This window comes from Zosterops lateralis (genome assembly GCF_965231275.1).
Source record: "Zosterops lateralis genome assembly, chromosome: 23".
In the NCBI taxonomy this organism is placed as follows: Eukaryota; Metazoa; Chordata; class Aves; order Passeriformes; family Zosteropidae; genus Zosterops; species Zosterops lateralis.
This window is the reverse complement of record NC_139783.1, coordinates 2,419,130-2,438,873: the sequence shown is the minus strand read 5'-3', so window position 1 is coordinate 2,438,873 and position 19,744 is coordinate 2,419,130. Positions and strand designations below refer to the sequence as shown.

The 19,744-nt window shown below is 54.4% G+C and overlaps 1 pseudogene across 1 annotated transcript; it reads left to right on the top strand.

The window, feature by feature from the left end:
* Positions 1-17,211: 17,211 nt before the first annotated feature.
* LOC310918259 (olfactory receptor 14J1-like) lies at positions 17,212-18,118 on the top strand (annotated as a pseudogene). Its single transcript has one exon. The product of its transcript is annotated as an olfactory receptor 14J1-like (transcript).
* Positions 18,119-19,744: the final 1,626 nt, after the last annotated feature.

Genomic DNA, 19,744 nt, shown 5'->3' with positions numbered 1-19,744 from the left:
AAGGAGCTGAGGACGGAGACCAGGGAGGAAAAATCCCCACACCAGAACCACGTGGAAGAAGCTTTTTTGAAGAGCCCCACAGCACAGGAATCCAACAGGGAGGAAAAGCCTCAGAGATCCCGCAGGAGGAGGAGCTCCAAACCCATCCCAGGGGGCTCTGAGGAGGAAAGACCCTCCCTAAGCCGGGAAGGTGGACAGAGCTTCAGCCGGGGCTCTGAGCTGGTCCATGAGCAGCTTCACGATGGGGAGAAGCCCCACAAGTGCTTGGAGTGTGGGAAGAGCTTCAGCCGGAGACACCACCTGATCAGACACCAGAGGATCCACACTGGGGAGAGGCCCTATGAGTGTCCCCAGTGTGGGAAGAGGTTTCAGACCAGCTCGGATCTCCTCAAGCACCAGCGGATTCACACAGAGGAGAGGCCCTTCCGCTGCCCCGACTGCAGGAAGGGCTTCAAGCGAAACTCCCACCTCGTCACCCACCGGCGCATCCACACTGGGGAGAGGCCCCACGAGTGTGGGGAATGTGGGATGAGCTTCAGTGACAGATCCAGCCTGATCAGCCACCAGAGGATCCACACCAGGGAACGGCCCTACCAGTGTGAGAAGTGTGGGAAGAGCTTCAGCCAGCACTCCAGCCTGATCCTCCACCAGAACACCCACGCTGAGGAAAGGCCATACAAGTGTGGGGAATGTGGGAAGGGCTTCAACCAGAGGTCCCAGCTGATCATCCACCAAGTGAGCCACACTGGGGAGAGGCCCTATGAGTGTTCTGAGTGTGGGAAGAGGTTTAAGACCAGCTCAGATCTCCTCAAGCACCTGCGGATTCACACCAATGAGAGGCCCTTCCGCTGCCCCGACTGCAGGAAGGGCTTCAAGCGCAACTCCCACCTCATCACCCACCGGCGCATCCACACTGGGGAGAGGCCCCACGAGTGTCCCCAGTGTGGGAAGAGCTTCACCAGAAGCTCTCACTTGACCCGACACCAACAGAGTCACCGGTGAGGGAAGCCCTGAGAGTGCCCCAACTGTGGGAAGAGCTTCGTGCCCTGCTCCAACTCCATCCCCCATTGGAGGACACACATTGGGCAGTGCCCTTGTGACCCACATTCACTGTAATCTCCTTTGGGAAGACACTGGACTGGTGGTCTTTTTGTTTGGTTTTCCCTAATACTCTTTTGATTAATTTTCATCCCTTTAAAATAGACAAAATTTGGGTAAAAATCAATAAACTCATCAAAGGCATCTAAAGCCTCACTTTTTACTAGTGTTTCCAGGGAATCTGGGATTCAGGGAGATACTTGGGAGCATTTGGGGTTTGGGGGGTATGTGGTGTAGTTTTCTCCATGTCTTTGCACTCAAAGAGACGAGAAGGTTCGATCTGTCACCTCAAAACTACTCAATGCCACTGGAAACTACTCAATCGCACCCCAAAATTACTTCCAAAATTGATTCCACAGCCCCTCAGGGTGGAATGTGATTGGAAGGGGATTGGGTGAAGTGGGATGCAAATCAGGAGGGATAAGGTGAGCATTGAGTGGGGCAGAATGGGTGGGAGGGGGTTTTGGAGGTGTGAAATGGGGGAAAGTCCAACAGGGGTGGGATGAGTTGGTGTTGGGACTGGGGAGGTGGGGTGGGGTCTGGATTGAGACAGGCCAAGTTTGGGGATGATGAAAGGACAGGGAGCCAATTACTGAGTGAGTTTTTGGTTGTTTCATGTTCCTGAAGAGATTTTGGGATATCCCATGTTTGTGAAGGCACTTGTGGGGCACTCCTCAACTCTTTGGAGGGGTTTCCTGAGAGTAGTTCCCTGCAGCCCCATTGCCAGGGGTGGTTGCCTTGGGCACCAGCTCAGAGCTGCAGCCACAGTCCTTTGCCTTGGTGCTGGAGAGCAGAGAAATGATGAATGGCCCCAGACATCTCCAGGGTGTGTTTGGGGGCCAGGGCAAGTTCTGTGTAGGTGGGGCGGTCACTGCCCCAGCCCCAGCCACTGCAGCCTCTGCTCCAGCCCCAAAGTGGCTGCCAAGGCCCTGGCACCCCAAAAACCCCACCTGTGAGAGGGGCCAGAGCAGGTGAGGCTGTGACACGGGTGTGACACTGGCACATCCCACAGCCCTGGAGCTCCCAGCAGCTGAGATGGTGCTGGATCCAAGGGCCACTGTGGATCTCTCTCTCCCTCTCTCTTCTCCTGACTTCCTCTTCTCAACATCTGGGGAAGTTGGACAGGTCAGAGTTTGCTCAGTCAGTGCTTTGTGAAATGATTTACTGCACTTCTGTGTTGACTTTTTTTTCCAAACCAAAGCTGAGGGATGTGGAGCTGCCTGAATGCAGAAACTGGAATATGAGCCTCTCTTGAGGGGGAAATCTCCCCCTCCTGTGCCAGCCCATGGTAATGCTGTAAAATGCACCCAGAATTCAGATCTCACCACCAAATTTCCTTGTATTCAGGAATTGTTCCCATAGGAATATTGCCAGGACAAGTCTGGCTGGCAATGGTTTCACAAGGGTCACCTCTCACCTGTCCCCAAAACCCTGGGGAAGACTCTGTGCTTTCCTTCCTATCGGAAAGAACTGTCCTCCTTGTCCAGGTGCCCATGGCCACAATTGGGATTCCACCTCCAACATTGCCTCTTGTGAGAGATCAGAGGAGATTGTTGGCTGGAAACATTAGGTGTGTGGGGCAGGAAGGGGCAGGTCCAGCCTTGCCCTGCCCTGGAACCCCAATCCCCCCAGAGCCTCTATCCCAGCCCAGCAGTGTCGTAGTCGAGAGGGCCACTGAACTCCGAGTGCTTCAATAAAAACTTCAGACTGCTTCAGGCATCAGCACCATGTTATCTAGATGTCTTTCATACCTTTTCTATGTAGCAATCCTATAGGCAGCTCCCCACAGCTCTGGCTCTTTCTCTCTTCTTTCTGCAGTCCCAGCTCGCTGCTTCCTGTCCCGAGCACGGCCACCTGACCCTGTCTGTCCCTGGGACAGTGGCTTCCCTTCTCTGTCCCTCACACGACCTCCTGTCCCTTCATCCTCACAGCACAGCCAGCAGACCCCAACTGACTCTCTACCAACTCACTCACTCTTTTGTCACACCCACAGCTGTGAGGGCAAGGCTGTTCCTACTCTTTGGTAATTAACACACTGCAATATATCAGAGGCAGGAGTGCCATAAGCACTGTCTCTGTCTTCCCACACAGCAGTGTCTGCCAGTCCCTGGCACACCAAAGGCAATGCTCCACTGCCACCTCTGCAGCCCCCAGCCCAGCTCCTGAGTGACCAGATGGCCCCAAGTCCCACCTGGGGGAAGGGCCCAGGAAGAACAAGGGGTATTTAAGGCTGACCACAAGGCCAGCACACAGCTTGACCCTCCCTCATTTGGAATTTCTGTCTGAACACAGCTGGACTCCAGGAGTTGGTAGCTCTGTGTGTGCTTCTCTGTATCTTCATCTGCCTTCATCTTCTAATTCCCTGCTCTTGCTAATTTTGAGTAACTTAAAATTGAACAGGCTTAGAGTTTGTGAAGTTGAATGGGCCAAGTAAATGCTTTGAGAAAGGTTTTTTTTTGATTGAAAGTCATATTAAACCTTTTGCCAAAGTTTCTCTGATTTTTTAAAGTTGCCAGTAAAGGCCATTTGTTTTTTTTAAGCTCCTGAGAATCTCTTGTTGGTATTTCTCCAGTGTTTCTAACTCAGAGGACACAAACAATTGTAATTCCCATTAAATGTCTAATTCAGAGAGTTTTCTGGGAGATGGGGGTCAGGGCTTGTCTGTCCTGCTTGGCACAGCCCAGGCAGGGCTGTCACAGCCACATTGCACACTCCATTTCCCAGCTGGACCCGCTGGTGCCTCTGAGTTCTGCCTGCCCAGCCCCAGGGACGCTCTCCTTGTGTGCCCATTCCCCCACGGTCTGTGGGCAGGGATGGCCTCAGTGGGGGCTGTGACATCCTCAGACACTTGGGGGCTGCTGGAGGATTTGACTTCTCCAGAGGCTTGTTCAGCCTTCAGCTCTTCAGTTCAGGAATTCAGTGCCCCAGGGCTCATCAACATTCAGAACACCTTAACAGGCCAAGACTCTGGGAATAATTTGATTTAAATTTTCAAATGTTTGTGGTTAATTAGACAGATTTCAGAACTGAATTCAAAGTGAATGTATTATATTTATAAAGACAGCAAACAACAATTTTTAGGTTCTGTTTAGGCTTTTTTTTCCTTATTAATATCTTGATATATGCAATCTCCAATTGACATTGAATCCAAGTACCTTCTAATGTTTAGTTTGAATAGATATGAAAATCAAGGCCCTTTATGTCTGACAATCAATCAGACTCTGTCCCTACCCCCACCCCACCATTTCCCCCATCCCAGCCCTGGGACTCAGAGCAGCCTTGTGCAAATCTGAGCTCCCTCCAACCCAGGCTGGGCCTGCACATTTCAGCTCCTTGGCTCCAACTCCCAGCTGCTTTCCTTGGAGAAGGAGCTGCCCGAGACACAGAGGGATGTTCATTCATTGTCAGCCAACAAACCCAAGGGAAGGCACAGCTCCATAAAATGCAAAAGTCATTCCTGTGATGGATGTTATGTCCACTTTCCACAGCAGACAGTCTCTGACCAATGGAAAACACCTTCTGTGCCCAGCACAGGTCCCAAGGTCCCCCCAAATTCTCCCTGCCTGATTCTGCCCAGATTTGCTCTTTGCACACACCAGTCACACACTGAAGTCAGGAGCTCCCTCCATGTCCAGAGGGAGGAAAAGAGATAAAGTGGATGAAGAGCTCTCCTGTGCAGTGCCAAGGCCCAAGAGCCACCAGAGTGGGAACCACAACTCATCAGGTTTGTGTCCTTTGGGGCCCAGGGACTGCTGGGACTCCGAGGCACAGAAAGGTTTCTTGCCAGCAAACAGAAGTTGAACATGATACAATTTAATAACCATCAGAGCTCTTCCCTCAGCTCTCTGTGATGTCCCAGCAGCATCTGACATGTCCACCGTCCCCGGGGGATTTCCATACAGGAACAGTTTTAGACAACGACAAAAGAAAAGGTAATTTATCATAGATGTAAACACAATTAAAATGTTGATTATTGTGGTATTTATTTGAACTTCAGAAAGATTGGGGAACACTCTGTAGCTCAAAGCATGAAACCAGTCAGTTAAGAGGTACATGAATGTCCAGACAGCATCTGGAGGAGTAAACCTGAGAGCAATGGGAAGGACATAGATCCAGCTGGTCAAGTGAAGAGATGTCCTTTGACATGGCCATTTAAATAGGACAGTGGGAAAGACCTGAAGGAAGAGGGAGAGGAAATAATGTAAAGAATATTGGTGACAAATAGATGGCAAGATCAGTATTTCTTCTCCTGCCGTCAGTATATTTCCACAAAATTCCTCTTCCTGGTGGGAAAACGTTGCCACTTCTTAAAAGTACTCAAATGACCCAGATAATAAAAATGTGCTTGTATATTATGAAATGAACAGGGATTAAAACCTGTGCCCCTTTCCAGGCAGACATCAGGTGAGTGCCCATGAACAGGCAGTGCCACTTGTGCCCTGAGGTGCCCAGCTGGGGTTGGCATCTCTCAGAGAGGAGCTGAGGGAGAGCAGAGCACCTTGCAAGCTGCAGGTCCCTGACAGCCCCGGAGGGCTCCTGTCCCATAAACATCTGCTGTGCTCCAGGCTGAAACAGGGCCCAGCACCGTGCTGGGATGATCAGAGAAGTGAGGTGTGTGCTGGAATTCAATCCCCTCCCCATCCCGCAGCAGCCCTGCCTTTCCCTCCTCCAGCCTTGGTCTCCAGCACAGCCATGGAGCTCTTTGGGCTCTGGAGTTTTCCTGCAGCCCCCAAGGGCAGCTGAGCTGTGCCTTTGGCACAGTCAGCCCTGGGCAGCGCAGGCAGTGCCCAGCAATTCCTTGTGTGTGCCTGGCCTTGCTGTCAGCCCCCAGCAGCGGCCGCGTGGCCCCTTTGTGCCGCACTGGCCCAGCCATGGTGCCACAGCCCCTGTGCAGGCCCAGGGCAGGACAGGAGCCCTGCGGGTGGGAACGGCCCCTGTCCCGTGGTGCCCACGGCAGCCTTGGGGCTCTGTGCCCCACGGCCTCCCTGCTGGGCAGCCTCTGCCAGCTCCTGCACAGCCCGCGGCCCCTGTGGGGCTGCACAGACAGCCCTGCCCTGGGCTCTGCCGGGCTCTGGGCCAGCAGAGAGGCCGGGCAGGGCTGGCCATGGCCGGGAACAGCCCTGAGCCCCGCAGGAGGATGGAGCTGGGCCACAGCCAAAGTGCCCCCAAACCTGGGCCCAGCAGCCAGGGCTGCCAATGCCTGGGGACAGAGACTGCCATTGGGGACAAATGTCCTGGGCCCCCTCCCTGCTCTGCCCATGCCACCAAGGGCACAGAGCAGCCTCCTCTCTGGGCCACTTGCCTGTTTTCAATGCCTTCCCCAGGCGCTGGCCCTGCCCCACCAGGCCTGGGCTGAGTCCTGCCCCTGCACGCTCCCCCAGGCTGAGATGGACACGGATGGTTTCTGTGCCAGGCTCTCTGAGCCCAGCCCAGCTCCCTGCCAGCTCTGCCAGCTGCCCTGAGCTCTGTGCAGCACCAAGGGCCTCTCCCCAGCACAGCCCAGCCGGCTCTGGCCCCACAGCTCTGCTCAGGGCAGGGGGCTCTGGGCAGGGGCCCCACGGCCTCAGCCCCTCGGGAGGGCACAGCAGCAGCTGCAGCTCAGACAGGACTCAGCCCCAGCCACGGGCAAGGTGCTGGCCCAAGGGAAAAGGAGGCTTCCCCTGTGCCTTGCTGCCCTGTCCCTGAGCTCCTGAGAGCTCTGCAGCCCCTGCTGCCATCCCATCTGCCCAGGCCAGCACAACAGCCCCGGCCTTGGGGCCCTCCAGAGCTGCTCCTGCTCCAGGCCCAGAGCCCATCCCAGAGCTGGGGCAGGCACAAAGCTGTGCCTTTTTCTGTTCATTCCTGCTCTGATGAGGATGGATCCTCAGCCCCTTGGTGGTTGCTGATGAATTTTACTGCTCCAGAGGCCTCTTCTTTTTTGAGCTCTTCAGTTCAGGAATTCAGTGACAAAGGCCCATAACCATTTGTTCAAAACACTCAAAGAAGAAAAGCCTCTGGGAATCATTAAAGTTTTCTTCTGTGGTCAATTAGACAGAGTGTATTCAAAGTGAATATACCATATTGAAAACAATGCAGAGAGAACTGTTTTGTCCTTGTTTTTTTCTTATTTCTAGATTGATACCAGCAATGTCCAATTGACATCCAGCACCTTCCAATATACTCTGAATAGATCTGAAAATCAAGACCCTTTGCGTTGCTTTAGATAGACAGGTATCTGCCAGGGAGGATTGGAGTCCCCCTTGCAATGGAGAATATAACTCCCCGTGCCCCCTTTTTCTAAATCATTATAAATTGGAAATTCAAAGGTGGTCAGGGAAAGATTTTGGGAGTAGGTATAGCAGTTCTTTACTAGGGATATTAAAAATGCAAATCTTGCAGTACAAAATAATTAGCAAAAAAAAACCCAAGAAATCCTAGAAAATCCTGCAGAGTCAGAAGTACAACCTGACACCGTGTTGGTCAGGGTGTTGGGAACAGTCCAAAAGTCAGCCCTCCTGGAGTGGTCTTGTTGGAAGTAGAGATGGTTCTGTAAAAAAAAAGGTCCAGAGATGGGTCTGGTCTTCCTTTGGGAGTCCTGTAGGAACACTGGATGTCTGGTGACACTTGTGACTCCTTTTTACCCAGGTGGAAATGGTTTGGCTCCTTCTCCCTGGGTAGAGCATCTCACAAAGGGATGATGTAATGTGTCAATGCATTGCTGAGCTGTAATGGCCAATTAACAGAAGAGATCCCCATGGAGGGAATGGGAGGGTGAACAGAGATAAGAATCAATGCCCCACCCGGTTTTAACAGCTGGCTTGTTATCAGAAAGGCACTTGCACCCTCCTTCCTGGAGATACAACAGATAAAGAAAAAACACCTCCTCAGGCAGGTTCCAAAAGGCAGAATAGAATAAATTTGTTTGTTTGTTTGTTTGTTTGTTTGTTTGTTTTGTTAGAAAACCCAAGACAGACTTTATGGCTGACAGAAATTCGACTTTGTCCCCAGGCCCTGCCCACCATGTCCCTCATCCAAGCCCTGGCACTCCTATGGATCAGGAACAGTGTGGCCAGCAGGAGCAGGGCAGAGATTCTTCCCCTGTGCTGGGCACTGCTTGAGGCAGCACCTCGAGTGCTGTGTCCAGTTCTGGGCCCCCCAATTTAGGAACAACATGGAGGGGCTGGAGCGTGTCCAGAGAAGGGAACAAGGCTGGGGAGGGCTCTGGAACACAAGTCCTGTGAGGAGCAGCTGAGGGAGCTGGGCTTGTTTCTCCTGGACAAGAGGAGGCTCAGGGGAGACAAGGCAGTGTCAGGGCACAGCTTGGACTTGATGATGTCCAAGGTAATTTCCAGCCGTGCTGATTGTGTGATTCTCTGAAAGCAGCCTTGCAGCAGTGTCAGGATGAGGCCTGGGCCTCCTCTTCAGAAGGTGCAGCAGCCCAGGTCCCTCAGCTTCTCCTGAGAGCCCCAAAGCCCATCCTGTCAGTCCTGCAGAGCCTCTGCAGCTCCTCCTCATGGCCCACAACAGGAGCCCCACAGCCAGACACAGCAGCCCAGATGTGCCCCCCTGGCCTGGGGTGCCTCTGGCAAGGGAGCAGCCCCAGGCACTGCAGGAGCCTGCAGACAATTCCTGAAGCCCTTGGAGGATGATCCTGCTCCCCAAGGGACGTTCCCATGGTGCCAACTCAGGAACTGCAATGGGGAGTGGGGCCAGAGAGGAAAGGGCAACCAGGGATGGGCTGTTTGCAGGGGAGGGAACAAGGGAAGGCCAAGGGAAGAAATTTGTGCCAGGGAAAGGTAAAGAAAGCCAAGGTGAAGCAAAGGAAATGTTGAGGGCAGTTTGGGGGTGGCTGCCAGGCAGCCCTGGCTCTGAGCAACAACGTCTGCAGAGGTACAGGAAACTCGGAGCTGATGGGAACAAACTCTCTGTGTGACTTGAGAGGCCACGACAAAGCTGAGTGGTTTCCCTGCTGTGGCCCAGCCCTTCCTGGCCCCAGGGGCTGATGGCATTTGTGCTCCCTCAGGTTCATCTCCCCACACCAACAGCATGGGGGTGCTGAGGCCTGCTCTGGGCAGTGCAAACAGGGGCTCCTGAGGCAGTGCTGCCGTGTCTGTGCCTGCAAGGATGCGGCCCCTGTGTGAGCTGGGGGAGAGGCCAGGGCTGCCCAGGGGGGATGTTGTTTGCAGGTGCATGAGGACGCTCTGGGACGCTGCCCTGGGGTGTCCAGCACAGTGGGGATGGATCAGCCCCTGCTCTGCTGCTCCTTCCCGTCTCCCCCAGGGACCTTGCAGAGCCCCAGCCCTGCTGTTTGCCCCCAGCCTGCCCAGGGCCAGCCTGGGGCTGCTCCCGGGGCTTTTCTGTGCTGACCATTGGCCTGGGCATGTTCTGGAGATAGCCTGGGCAAGGAGCCTGGAGCCCATTCTGAGAATGCAATCCAAGATGGAACCAAAACAATGTATTCTATTGCCATCTGTGAGAACCAGGTGGGGCAGTATTCTTTATCTCTTCCATGGCCCATACCTCATATTTTCAGGGATTATCTTCTGTTAATGGGCCAGTTGTTAAAACCAGGTGTTGCAGTGTTCTTTATCTCTTCCACAACCCATCCTCCCTCCAGGGGCTTATCTTCTGTTAATGGGCCATTGATGTTCACTGCATCACTGATAAAAGTAACATCATCCCATTGGGAGATGCTTCACCCAGAGGGGCATTCCTACCTGGATATAATCTGATATTTACCACACCAGAAGCAGCCTGTTTCCACTGGATTCCCAGAGGAGCACCAGACCCATCTGCACCATCACTGGATTTTCAGAGGAAAACTACAGCCTTCTACAAAATCTTTGCTTCAAGAAAACCACAAATGAAACTCCAGGAGGACTGCCGCCCCAATTTGATTGGACTGCTACCAACACCCCTAAGTAACTGGGTGTCAGGTTGTATTCTGACTCTGTCTGTTGTTTTGGGGTTTTTTTTACTACTGCATTTTTAGTTTTAATTTTTAGTTTTTTAGTTTAGGCTGCGATGAAGAGGAAGATGCCCCGGGACAGCCAGGCAGGTGACGAGGAAGTCAGTGCCCCTTTCCCCCTCTCTCCTGCTCCATATCCCAGCCCAGCACGGCCCCTGGCTGCAGGACAACCCTGCTGCCAAAGCCTTCGTGCCGGGGATGGACTTGGGGGATCTCCTTCCCCTTCCCTCTGGCACGGAGGCAAATCCCATCCTCTCCTTGTCCTTCCTCCTCCAGACAAGAAGCTGAGGATGGAGACCAGGGAGGATAAATCCACACAGCAGAACCTCGTGGAAGAGCCTGTTTTGAGCAGATCCACAGCACAAGAATCCAACAGGGAGGAAAAGCCTCAGAGATCCTGCAGGAGGAGGAGCTCTAAAGCCATCTCAGGGGGCTCTGAGGAGCAAAGACCCACCCAATTCCAGGAAGGTAGACAGAGCTTCAGCCAGGGCTCTGAGCTGGTCCATGAGCAGCTTCATGATGGGGAGAAGCCCCACAAGTGCTTGGAGTGTGGGAAGAGCTTCAGCTGCAGGTCCCAGCTGGTCAGACACCAGCGGATGCACACTGGAGAGAGGCCCTATGAGTGTCCCCAGTGTGGGAAGAGGTTTCACACCAGCTCAGCTCTCCTGAGGCACCAGCGCATTCACACTGATGAGAGGCCCTTCCACTGCTCCGACTGCAGGAAGGGCTTCAAGTACAACTCCCACCTCGTCACCCACCGGCGCATCCACACTGGGGAGAGGCCCCACGAGTGTGGGGAATGTGGGATGAGCTTCAGCACAAGGTCCCACCTGATCAGCCACCAGAGGATCCACACCAGGGAACGGCCCTACCAGTGTGAGCAATGTGGGAAGAGCTTCAGTCAGCGCTCCAATCTGATCCGCCACCAGAACACCCACGCTGAGGAAAGGCCATACAAGTGTGGGGAATGTGGGAAGGGCTTCAACCAGAGGTCCCAGCTGATCCTCCACCAAATGGGCCACACTGGGGAGAGGCCCTATGAGTGTTCTGAGTGTGGGAAGGGGTTTAAGACCAGCTCAGATCTCCTCAAGCACCAGCGGATTCACACAGAGGAGAGGCCCTTCCGCTGCCCCGACTGCAGGAAGGGCTTCAAGCACAACTCCACCCTCGTCACCCACCGGCGCATCCACACTGGGGAGAGGCCCTACGAGTGTCCCCAGTGTGGGAAGAGCTTCAGCAGGAGCTCTCACTTGACTCAACACCAACGGAGGCACCAGTGAGGGAAGCCTTGCAAGTGCCATGACTGAGAGCTTTCTGTGCATCTCCAACTCCATCTCCATCAGAGGACCCACATTTTGCAGAACCCTGGTGACCCACATTCACTGTGAGCCACGCTGGGAGGACACCTGTCCCTTTTCCGTGCCCCTGGCAATGATGTGAGGTGGGATTGAAGAACGTGAGGGTCTGGCCATGGCCTTGTCATTGTCTTTGATCCCATCTCATGTCATTGCCAGGGTCAGGAAAGGGACTCTCTCTCTCTCTCCCAAAGAGAAGGGTGTCCTTCCCATGCAGGATAAAATATGTTGCCGAGTGAGCCAGTTGGTAATTGGTTGTAATTTCCCTGTATATACTTTGTCTTATCCCCTTCTGTTATCACTATTCTTTCTGTTCCAGTTTGTTGTTTATTCTGTTGCTGTTCCCAGTAAATTGTTCTTATCCCAGCCTGGGCTCTTTGCCTTTTGTACTTTCAGTGGGAGGCTGGAGGGCAGCCAGGGGCGGCACGGTTTTAGTGGGAGCAGGAAATTGGGGAATCCCATTCCTAAAGCCCGGCCTGGGGAAACTGAGCATCACAGCTGGTGCCAGCCCTGGCTGCCCTGGCAACAGCCTTGGCAGCGGGTCCCTGGCTGGGGGCTGTGGGAACCTCTTCCCTCTGGGGCCCAGGGACAGGACTGCAGGGAACGGCTGGAGCTGACTCGGGGCAGCTTTGGCTTGGATCTCAGGAAAAGGTTTTTCCCCCAGAGGCTGCTGGGCCACTGAACAGGTCCCAGGGAAGGCTCACAGCTCCAGGGCTCTCTGAGCTCCAGCAGCCTTTGGACAGCGCTGCCAGGCCCAGGCTGGGATTGTTGGGCTGTCCTGTGCAGGGCCAGCAGTTGCACTCCCGGATCCTGATGGCTCCCTCCCAACTCAGCCCATTCTGGGATCCCTTCTGGCATCCCCTGGCCCTGGCCATGGGACTGCAAATGGTTGCCATGGCAAGGGACTCTGGCCCCAGGCCTGAGCTGGGATGCTCAAGAGCCCTGTGGGCAGAGGCAGTCCCAGCCATGCCATGGGCACATCCCAGGGCACCTTGGGCTGCAAAGGCACCCATCTGTCACAGGCACTCACGGGGGCTCCACGGTGACACCCCAGAAGTGCCCAGGCTGCCAAAGAGCCGGGATGTCCCAGACACTCCCAGGGCTTCCTGTCCTGGGCACAGTGGGAGCTTCAGGCAAAAGCTTCATTTCTTCATTGGAGAAACTCCTGCTGAGTCCTGAGGTGGAGAAATGACACCCAACAGCCACCATGGATCCTCAAACCCCTCCAGGATTCCTAGACTTTTAAAATTCCACCTAAGAGAGGAGACTGAAAGTGGCTGGATCCAATCCTACCCGCAGACTTTGTCAAAGGTTTATGTGTGAAAGATTGGACAGGTGGAATTGAACCAAAATGCAATTTATCCTACAGGATAAACGATGGAATACTAGATACAATTTATAAATACAGCTATGACTGATTCAGATCTGGATTTGACAGAAAGATTCATTTACACCACAGAGTCAATAAAAAAAGATGGTAATTTACTCCACAATATAGGAGCTATAACAATTATATGGAAATACTGCTTTAGGAAGCAATTTTGAAGTCAACAGGGCCTTGCAGGAGTTGTTTGAGGCCATTGCAGGCAGAGTCTCCTGCTCCAGCAGGAACTGCCTTTCCTGTGCCAGGCCCAGGGCAGATCCCGCTGCAGGAAAAGCCCCAGGCCAGCCCCAAGACAGGGAAGGGCTCGGGCACAAGTGCAGAGTGCCGTGCTGGGAGCTGTGCCAGGGAGAGCCTGAGGCACCAAAGGCACCTTGGCAGCAGCAGCTGCTTCCAGGCCATGGCCAGAAGCCTCCCTTGGCAACCGGGCCTGGTGGCCACCACTGCAGAGCTGCTGCTTCAGGGCTCATTTCTGCCTGGCCTCTGCCCCAGCCCACAGAGTGTCACCTCAGCCCTGACTCTGGCACAGCCGCTGGGCCTGAGCCCTGCAGAGCCTAAAGGTCACCTGTGCCCCCCTGGCTCTGGCAGCCCCTGGGGCAGGGGGGAAAGGCCAGAGCAGGGGCTGCCTTTGGCTGCTGGATGTGGGCTCCAGCAGAGACAAGGAGGAGTCAGGGGAGTGGATGGAGGGCAGTGAGCAGCCCCTTGTCCCCATGCAGTCCTGGAATGGTTTGGATGGGAAGAGCTCTGCAGTGCTCATCTCATCCAAACCCCTGCCATGAGCAGGGACATCTTTCAGCAGATCAGGTTGTTCAGAGCCCTGTCTCAGCTGGACTGGAATGTTTCCAGGGATGGGACATTGACCAGCAATGCCCTTCCCCACTGCCTGTCTGCACACAAGCACTTCCAGGCCTCTCTGCATTTCCCTTGCCCTCACTCTGGGCTCACTCACACACCTCCCAACAACCCACCTGCAGCTTGGAGCTGCAAGGAGTTCAAAGCTTGGCTGTCCTTCAGGAGTTGGTCTAATTCTGCCTTCAGCCAACTCTGCATTTGTGTTTCTTGCAGAACTTCCTGTGTGTCTAAAACATTCCTTGCATAGTTCTGCCTTGGGGAAGGGGAACCTCCTTGGTGGCACCTTGGGCTTGGCACACACTTGAGGAGTGTGTCTGAAACTTAAGAGTTTTAGATTTCTAAAAAAGGAAGGAAATCCCTCTCTGCCTGAATGCAGCCATTTCTGCAAGCAAAGCAGGTCCCAGGTGAGTGAGGAGAGACAGGATGGGCTTGAGGAATGCAGAGCAAGGTTGTCCACACTGGGTCAGAGCTCAAGGCACAGCTTCTCTGAGCTGGCCAGACCTGCTTAGGGGAGTCCCAGGATCAATATCAGTTACTGAATGCTGCAATCACCTCTTCTCTAAGGAGAACAGTAATAAAATACATCCTTACAAATAGAAATGTGTATTTCTTAAAAGCTCTTGGAAACTTTTCTCCATAACTGCAGTAGGAAACCTTCCTAATGAGCTGCACCAGACCAGAGGGAAATCAAGGCACAGCCATGGTTTGTCAGGACTTGCTTGATCCTAATGAGCCCCGTGGTGCATTTGGTGCTGAGCCCTGGAACCTCAGGGCCTGAGAGGAGATTGCACAAACCTTTCCAGGAGTCAAAGTCAGAAGAAACACCCAAAGTGTCTCAAAGTATTAATGGGTCCCACTGAGGTCCATCCCCAACACAGGCTCCTCCTGGAGTCTTTGGAGGAGAGAATTGGAAGCCAGGATTGCACAAAAACCTCTCAGACACTCAGTGTGGAGAGGAAAATCCAAAATACCTTAAATACCTTGAGTATCTCAATGCATGAATGAGCCCCACTGAGTGTCAATGCAAAGCTCCCAAGGGACTCATTAAAGCAGATAATTGGAGGCCAATTATCACACACAGCACTCAGACTCAGTGTCAAAAAGTAGTTCTTTAATAAACTTTGAGTACTGTGAAGTGTTAATGAGCCCCACTGAGTGTTTGTACTGACTCAGAATCCCAAGGGACTTGTTGAAGTAGATAATTGGGGCCATGATTGCACAAACCTCTCACAGAGTCAGTTTTAAAAGGGAAACTCCAAGTACCTTAAATAACTAAAGTATCTTGAAGCATTAATGAGCCCCACTGAATGTCATTACTGACAAACCCTCTCAAGGGACTAATTACAGTAGATAATTGGATTGCACAAACCTCTCAGAAATTCCAAGGCAAAAGCAAAACCCAAAGTCATTTGAAAAACCTGTCACCACTGCCTGCAGTTCTCTGCTCTGCCTGGGGCCTGGGGACACTTGCTCTCTCCTGTCCCACAGTGGGGCCCATTAAAACTTCCAGAAACTTTGGAGTTGGATTCTGACTTGGAGTTCTGGAGAGGTTTCATCATCTCCCTCTGATGTTCAGGGCCTCATCACCAAGCCCCAAGAGGGTCATTAAAGTCCTTGTGCTGTGTCTCTGCTGCTGAGCTGGACTGGGCTCCTGGCACAGAGGCACCTCCTGGCAACCAAGAAAAGCTTCAAATACAGATTTCTCTTGATGAGCAGCTCTTCTCCCAGCCCAGCAGGGCTGGGGCACTGCCTGCAGCCACCCCGGGCACAGCACACAGGCACAGAGAGCTTCAATCACTCAGGGCTGGGAAGGGGCTGACAAGTGCCTGGGGGAGAATCACTCCCAGCCCTTGGCACAGGAACCTCTGGCTGCAGGACAATGCAGCTGCAGCTCCTGCAGTCCTCTCCTAAAGCTGGACCATCCCAATGCCTACAGACTCTGTGAGTACATTCTCTGCTTGTCTCCTGTGTTGAGCAGCCAGGGGTGCCCAGGGCTGTCCTGCAGAGCAGGGTCCTGCAGCCCAGGGTGCTGTGCTGGGGCAGGGACTCTGCTGCCTGCCAGGGACAGCTCTCAGCCAGCCCTGGGAGCTGCTCCCAGCACTAGGGGACAAGATCTGGGTGGAAGGAGACATAGCTGGTAAGGCTTGGAAGTGTTCTCCTTGTGTGGTGAGGATACTGAATTGTTCAGGATGGCTCCCAACATGGCATTAAATTGCAGAACATTCCCAAGCAGGTAATCCAGGGAGCAAAGCGAGGTAGGGGCTCCATAAATGGGGAAATCCTGCTTTATTAATCTACTGCTCTGTGTTGCCTGGATGGGAAATTGCACATAGACATTCATCTCTATGTTCAGGTTGAAAAAAAAGAGCCAAAAATTTTGTCTCATATCTTACTAAACCCAGCAGTGACAGAAATCAGCACAGGACCCCTTGCAGGCAGCACCCGAATCACTTTTCCAGCCTCCTCAGGGTTGCTCTGAGGTTGCCATCAGAGCCTGCAGAGCCAGAGCTGCCCCTGGGCAGTGCCTGACCTGGGAGGGCTCTGCAGGGCAGAGCTGAGCCCCCAGGGCTGGGCTGGGCTCTGGCAGCACTGGCAGGGCCCAGCCCTGGGCACAGGGAAGCAGCTGCAGGCAGGGACAGCTCCAGGCAGCAGAGCCCTGGGCAGGCAGTGGGGGGAAAGTGCCACCAAGCTGTGCTGGGATATTCAAAGTCCTCTCCAAACTGAACTATTCCATGATTACACTTTTTACAGATCCTCATGCCAAGACACCATAAATGGGGTGTCCCAGCTCCCCTTGCCCTGGGGAGCAGCTCTGGGCAGGGCAGGCTGGAGGCTGGGAATGAGCTGACTGTCCTCAAGCAGTGCCATGGACAGGACCCTTGGTGTGTCCTCAGGATGCCATCCAGGCTGTGAGCTGCCTCCAGGGGACACTGGGGACAGGAGTGTCCTTGGCCAGAGGTGAGGCTGACATTCTGAGAAAGGCTGAGCCAGTTTGTTCTGCTGTGGCTCCCTCTGCTCTCAGCTGTGTCAGGCTGATTTTCAGGGGAACACAGTGACTGCCCTTGATCTCAGAAAGGGCAGCTGGGGACAGATGGAGTGACAGAGCAGCTCCCTTCACTCTTCACTGAGTTATAGCCAATGCTCTTGCACTGCACATTTCTTTCTGATCTCCCTGGGCACAGCAGGAAAGCCTCTCAAACTGCCTTTGGCCATCACCATTCCTTAGTCCTGGGGCAGGAGAGGCTGCCAAGCTCCTCTGCCTCAGGAGCACTTTGGGCTGATGAAGTTCAACCCCAGGACTGGCCCCTGTCCCTGTCCCCATGACCCCATTGCTGCAGAGCAGAGCTGGCCCTTCAGTGTCCATGGGCAGAGCCCCTGCTTGTCACAGCCACGGGGCCAGATCCCAGCAGAGCTCCAGGCACAGGGCTGCAGGAAGGGCTCTGAGAAAAGGAGAATTGGGTGGCAAAGAGCAGCAGGGGCAGGGCTGGGAGAAAAGGCTCAGTACATTGCTCAGCAAAGTCTCCCCTGACTTGTCACTGTGTCCTCCTTCAACAGGACTCCATGGCCAGAGTGAAGAAATGTCCAACAGCAGCTCCATCAGCCACTTCCTCCTGCTGGCATTGGCAGACACGAGGCAGCTGCAGCTCCTGCACTTCTGCCTCTTCCTGGGCATCTCCCTGGCTGCCCTCCTGGCCAACGGCCTCATCATCAGCGCCGCAGCCTGCGGCCACCACCTGCACAGCCCCATGTTCTTCTTCCTGCTCCACCTGGCCCTCAGCGACCTGGGCTCCATCTGCACCACTGTCCCCAAAGCCATGCACAATTCCCTCTGGGACACCAGGAACATCTCCTACGCAGGATGCGCTGCACAGGTCTTTTTCTTTCTCTTCTTTATTGTAGCAGAATATTTCCTGCTGACCATCATGTGCTACGACCGCTACGTGTCCATCTGCAAACCCCTGCACTACGGGACCCTCCTGGGCAGCAGAGCTTGTGCCCACATGGCAGCAGCTGCCTGGGCCAGTGCCTTTCTCTATTCACTGCTGCACACAGCCAATACATTTTCTCTGCCCTTGTGCAAGGGCAATGCCCTGGGCCAGTTCTTCTGTGAAATTCCACACATCCTCAAACTCTCCTGCTCAGAGTCCTACCTCAGGGAATTTGGGCTCACTTTGTTTTCCATCTTTTTAGTGTTTGGTTGTTTTGTGTTCATTGTTTTCTCCTATGTGCAGATCTTCAGGGCTGTGCTGAGGATCCCCTCTGAGCAGGGACGGCACAAAGCCTTCTCCACCTGCCTCCCTCACCTGGCTGTGGTTTCCCTGTTCATCACCACTGGCACATTTGTCTACCTGAAGCCTCCCACCATCTCCTCCCCATCCCTGGATCTGGCCCTGTCAGTTCTGTACTCAGTGGTGCCTCCAGCCCTGAACCCTCTCATCTACAGCCTGAGGAACCAGGAGCTCAAGGCTGCAGTGTGGAGACTGATGATTGGATGTTTTCAGAAACATTAAACTGCTGGCCAATTTCTGAAAATCACTTGTAATAAAATTCATCTTTGATACTTCTTGTTGGTTGCATTTTGGAGGGTCTTCTTTCCTTGTTTTACTTCATAATTCTTATCCACAAAGAAATGCCACTGTTCATGCCATTTCTCATTTTGTTTCTCTCCACCTTCCCTTTGGCCACAGACTGTGTCAGTGAGGGGCTGCACTCTCGGTGGCTTTAAAAGAACTCAAGGATCTCCCAGCCAAGTTTTCTGCAGAGATGCCCCTTTTGTTCCCTTCTGTGCAGCTGCAGCAGCAATGTCTGTGTGCAGAGCTGGGGGCAGATCAGGGCTGGCACAGCAGCTGTGCCCAGGAGCAGCAGCCCTTGGTGCTGCCAGTGCTGCTGCCGTGGCCCTGCCCCGCTGCCCTCCTGGCCCTGGTGTTGCTGTAGGGCCTGAGGGCTCTCGGGGCCGGGCACAGGGCTGGGGGTGGCAGTGCCGGGGCTGCAGCAGGGACAGGCCATGGGCACTGCTGGGGCAGCGCTGACGCCTCAAGGCAGGGCCTGGGGGCTCCAGGCTCCTTGCCCAGGCTCTCTCCAGAACACGCCCAGGCCAATGCTCAGCACAGAAAAGCCCCGGGAGCAGCCCCAGGCTGGCCCTGGGCAGGCTGGGGGCAAACAGCAGGGCTGGGGCTCTGCAAGGACCCTGGGGGAGACGGGAAGGAGCAGCAGAGCAGGGGCTGATCCATCCCCACTACGCTGGACACCCCAGGGCAGCGTCCCAGAGCGTCCTCATGCCCCTGCCAACAACATCCCCCCTGGGCAGCCCTGGCCTCTCCCCCAGCTCACACAGGGGCCACATCCTTGCAGACACAGACACGGCAGCACTGCCTCAGGAGCCCCTGTTTGCACTGCCCAGAGCAGGCCTCAGCACCCCCATGCTGTTGGTGTGGGGAGATGAACCTGAGGGAGCACAAATGCCATCAGCCCCTGGGGCCAGGAAGGGCTGGGCCACAGCAGGGAAACCACTCAGCTTTGGCGTGGCCTCTCAAGTCACACAGAGAGTTTGTTCCCATCAGCTCTGAGTTTCCTGTGCCACTGCAGACGTTGTTGCTCAGAGCCAGGGCTGCCTGGCAGCCACCCCCAAACTGCCCTCAGCATTTCCTTTGCTTCACCTTGGCTTTATTTACTCTGCCTGCTACAAATTTCTTCCTGTTGCCAACCCCTGTTCCCTCCCCTGCAAACAGCCCATCCCTGGTTGCCCTTTCCTCTCTGGCCCCACTCCCCATTGCAGTTCCTGAGTTGGCACCATGGGAACGTCCCTTGGGGAGCAGGATCATCCTCCAAGGGCTTCAGGAATTGTCTGCAGGCTCCTGCAGTGCCTGGGGCTGCTCCCTTGCCAGAGGCACCCCAGGCCAAGGGGGCACATCTGGGCTGCTGTGTCTGGCTGTGGGGCTCCTGTTGTGGGCCATGAGGAGGAGCTGCAGAGGCTCTGCAGGACTGACAGGATGGGCTTTGGGGCTCTCAGGAGAAGCTGAGGGACCTGGGCTGCTGCACCTTCTGAAGAGGAGGCCCAGGCCTCATCCTGACACTGCTGCAAGGCTGCTTTCAGAGAATCACACAATCAGC